Raw genomic sequence first — 4,472 nt, 5'->3', positions numbered from 1 at the left:
ATGCGTGTTTTTGGCTGTTTGGCATATGCTTTGGTGCCACAAGTGCAGCGCAGAAAATTGGATGATAAGGCTGTCAAATGTATTTTTGTTGGTTATAGTGCTGAAAGCAAAGGTTACAGGTTGTATCACCCGCAAACAAAACGTATTCTGGTTTCACGGGATGTAGTGTTTGTGGAAGACTCTGTTCAGCCCTTGCTGTCATGTACTAGAGACAGTAATGTAAGCTCACAGGACATTTATGACACTTTGTTGCCTCTTTTCATTGGTGGAAATACGAATGTAAGTTCCAATGAGGCAAATGTACAGCCTATGGGGGTTTCTGAAAATGTTTTAGAACAGCCTATTACTGATGCAGATGTACATGATGTACTTGATGAGGAAAGGGCTGAAAATGAGCAGGCTAGAGGTATGCCAAAATGGTTGGTGCACACTTTGCGTGACAGTAAATTGGATGCACCTTTATCTAGTCGTACTCATTCAGGCTCTCGCCATGCATCTTATGCATCAGATTGTTATGCTTTGGCTATGTCTAGTTTACATGATGTTGAGGAGCCTCTGTCTTTTGATGAAGCACAGAATTCAGAAAATTGGATTGCTGCCATGAAATCAGAATATGATGCACTTATAGAGAATGACACATGGACTTTATGTGATTTGCCTCCTGGCAAAAAGGCCATTGGTACAAAGTGGGTTTACAAGTTGAAACGCAAGCCGGATGGTGAGATCGATCGCCATAAGGCTCGACTTGTTGCAAAGGGTTATGCACAACAAAAAGGCATAGATTATGAAGAGACTTTTGCTCCCACTTGTCATATGACTATTGTGCGTTTTCTATGTGCATTGGCAGCTCATTTTGGTTGGGATGTACATCAATCAGACATTGTTACTGCTTTCTTGAATGGTGACATATTTGAGGAAGTTTATGTAACGCAGCCTCGCGGTTTTGTCATAAAAGGACAAGAGGACAAAGTGTACAAATGTAAGAAGGCTTTGTATGGGTTGAAGCAATCTCCTCGTGCTTGGTATGAGAAAGCTGACACTCATTTGGTTAAACGAGGCTTTCGTAACAGTCCAACAGAAAGCACATTGTATGTAAAGCGTGAGGATGATGTATTTCTCATTGTGGTTCTTTATGTTGATGATTTGCTGATCACTGGACCAAATGAGAGACATATTGTTGAATTTAAGGCTGATTTAAATGCTACTTTCAAGATGAAAGATTTGGGGCTGTTGCATCATTACTTGGGTATATAGTTTAAGCAGTGTGATGGTGGTATTGCCTTGTGTTAGAAAAGTTACATAGAGACATTGCTATGTAAGTTTGGACTTGAGGATTGCAAACCTATTGCCACTCCCATGGAAACAGGTTTGAAGTTGAGTCTACATGATGCTGGCGATCCTGCTGATGTCACTCTTTACCAAACTGCTGTTGGCTGCCTCATTTATGTATGCAACACGAGGCCAGATATTCAGTTTGCAGTCTCGCAGGTCAGCAGATTTATGCATAGCCCAGGGTCTAAGCATTGGCAGGCTGTCAAGAGGATTTTCCGCTACCTTAGTGGCACTTTACATCTTGGCTTGTTTTATCCCAAGGGGGGATCATTGCCGCCAGACTTACATGCTTTTTCGGACTCAGATTGGGCTGGTTGTTTTGACACGCGAGTGTCCACAAGTGGTTTTTGTTTCATGCTTGGCAGTTCATGTATATCATGGTTGAGCAAGAAGCAACCTACTGTGGCCACTTCGAGTTGTGAGGCTGAGTACAGGGCAGTCTTCACAGCTACGGTTGAGTGTGTATGGCTCAGACGCCTTATGGCCGACTTGGGTGTTGGACAGAACACTGCCAACACTATCTACATTGACAGTCAGAGCGCATTGGCAGTTGCGAGGAACCCAGTTTTTCATGCTCGCACAAAGCACATTGAGGTGCATTACCACTATGTCAGGGAGAGGCTCTCAGCAGGAGAGATCAGCTTGGCTTATGTGCCAACACAGGACAACCTTGCAGATCTTTTCACAAAGGCATTGTCTCGTGAGAAGCTTGAAGCTTTCCGCAAAGCTTTGGGCTTACTCCCCTTTGTGGACTGATCCTGTCCTCAAGGCATGGCACTTCCCTTTACTCATGTGCCAGCTCTCGTTCACCGCATCACTCCAGGGGGGATTTGTTACCATATACATGTGGTAGTGATGTGTGTGAACACACTAGGACCGCCGGGGCATTTTTTCCCTCTTTAGGAGGTTTTTTCCCCCGTGCATTGTATATACGCCCATCACTCTAGGGCTATCCATATTGCCATTGCACACTAAGTAACACACTCTCTATTGTGTGCCTTGAGCTTCCTTCGTCTTCTCCAAGCTGTGTGTGTTTCTCTGCAACCCTAATTCCAACAACAATGACATCCTTGGGAATCTGTTTACCGAGGAGATTCGCAGGAAATCTCTGGAAGGCAAGAAGGATGTTAATGCGTATGTTGCTACTGATAGACAGAGGGGTCACACTCAAAGTCATACCAAAAGCAAGGAACGTGGGAGCTCATGCAGAAAGTCTTGGGGTTCTATGTGTAATGTCGAGAGTGCTATCGCTGCCATAAAAAAGGGCATGTGAAGAAGGATTGGAGGAAATGGCAGCAAAGCAAGAAGGATAAACAATCCGGTGAAACTTCTAAGTCTGATGATTCAAACAAGGGCAAAGCAAAGTTAGAGGAGATCAATGTGCTAGAGTCTTCAAATGCTCCTATTGTAGAGACTCTTCCAGTGGTTGTTATGTCACTTACCTCTGACGTATTGTTCTTCATAGCAGATCTACTTGTTGAGGCTCTTGTTACAGAAGATGCGCAGTATGCACAGAATTGGATAGTAGATTTTGGTGCGAGTTTCCATGTGACACTATATAGAGAGTGGTTCTCTACTTATTCTCACTCTTGTGGCAAAGTGAGACTTGGTGATGCTTATGAACTAGACATTGAGGGTGTCGAAAACGTCAAATTTCATCTAAGGAATGGCACGCACTTTATTTTATGTAATGACAGACATGTGCCCAAGTTTACTAAAAGCTTGATTTCTGTTGGTCAACTTGATGATTTGGGCTACAACACCACATTTGGCAATGGTTTGTGGATAGTACGCAAAGGTAATCTTGTTGTACTCAGAGGTCAGAAGCATGGTACCTTGTATTCCATGCATGTGTCAGATGTTGGTCATGATTACATATCTATAGCCGAGCTGTCGTCTACTAAGTTGTGGCATTGTTGGCTAGGTCATATTAGCCAAAAAGGAATGAGAACTTTGACTCGTTTTGGCTACTTACCTGTCTTGTCTTATGTTGACTTTCCTGTTTGTGAGAACTGCATCTATGGCAAACAGACTAGGTCTGTGCACTTACCATTGGGTCAAAAGCGAGTTGAACCTCTACATTTAGTGCATAGTGATGTTTGTGGTCCTATGTCAACCAAATCTCTAGGGGCGACCAGATATTTTGTGACATTCATTGATGATTCTACTCAAAAGGTGTGGGCATATCCTTTGAAACATAAGGATCAAGTTCTTCCTGTGCTCCAAAATTTTTTAGCACTCATTAAGAATCAGTCTGGCAAGAAACTCAAGAGGTTGCGGACTGACAACGGTAGAGAGTATGTCTCCAAGGAGTTTGACTTTTCTTTTCTAAAAGGGGGATTAGAAGGCAGTTTACTGCACCATACACACCATCTCAGAATGCAGTTGCTGAGCGCATGAATTGTACGATTCAGGAAAGAGTCACAACCATGCTTTCTAGGGAAAATCTCCACAAGGCTGTTGGGCACCGCAGTCCACATTATAAATCGTTCGCCTAGTATGCCATTGAATTATGAGATTCCAGAAGAGTTATGGTCTAAACGTAAGCCCCATTATGACCATCTATGTGTTTTTGGTTGTGAAGCTTATGCTCACGTGCCTAAACAAGTTCGCCAAAAGTTAGAGCCAAAGTCACACAAATGTATTTTCATTGGATATAGTGATATGGAGAGATGGAATATCATCTTTGGCACCCGGAATCTCGTTGAGTCATCCGTAGTTCATATGTGATCTTCAATGAGTCGAAGATGCATAAAAAACCTATCAAGGAAATAGAAATCCGAGAGTCACTTTTGAGGATGTTGCCTTAGAGACAATGAAATTAACTCAGTGGGCTAGTGATGTACCTTCCACTAGCAATGCTCCAGAGGGAGCGGATAGAAATGGTCAAGGAGTGAGACGGTCTACTAGAGTCTCTCGTCCACCTGCGCGTTTCGAGCCAAGTCTGGATTACATCATGTTGATCGATTGCGGTGAGCCAAGCTGCTACCAAGAAGCCATGATGACGGATGATGTGGTGAAGTGGGAGCAGGTTATGGAATCTGAGTATAACTCGATTCTGGCTAATGACACTTGGGACTTGGTAGAACTTCCAAATGATGCGAAAGCTTTACCTTGCAAATGAGTTTACAAGAAAAAAT

Source organism: Adiantum capillus-veneris, chromosome 4 (genome assembly GCF_014529385.1).
Source record: "Adiantum capillus-veneris isolate H3 chromosome 4, ASM1452938v2, whole genome shotgun sequence".
Lineage (NCBI taxonomy): Eukaryota > Viridiplantae > Streptophyta > Polypodiopsida > Polypodiales > Pteridaceae > Adiantum > Adiantum capillus-veneris.
This window is presented reverse-complemented; position numbering follows the sequence as displayed.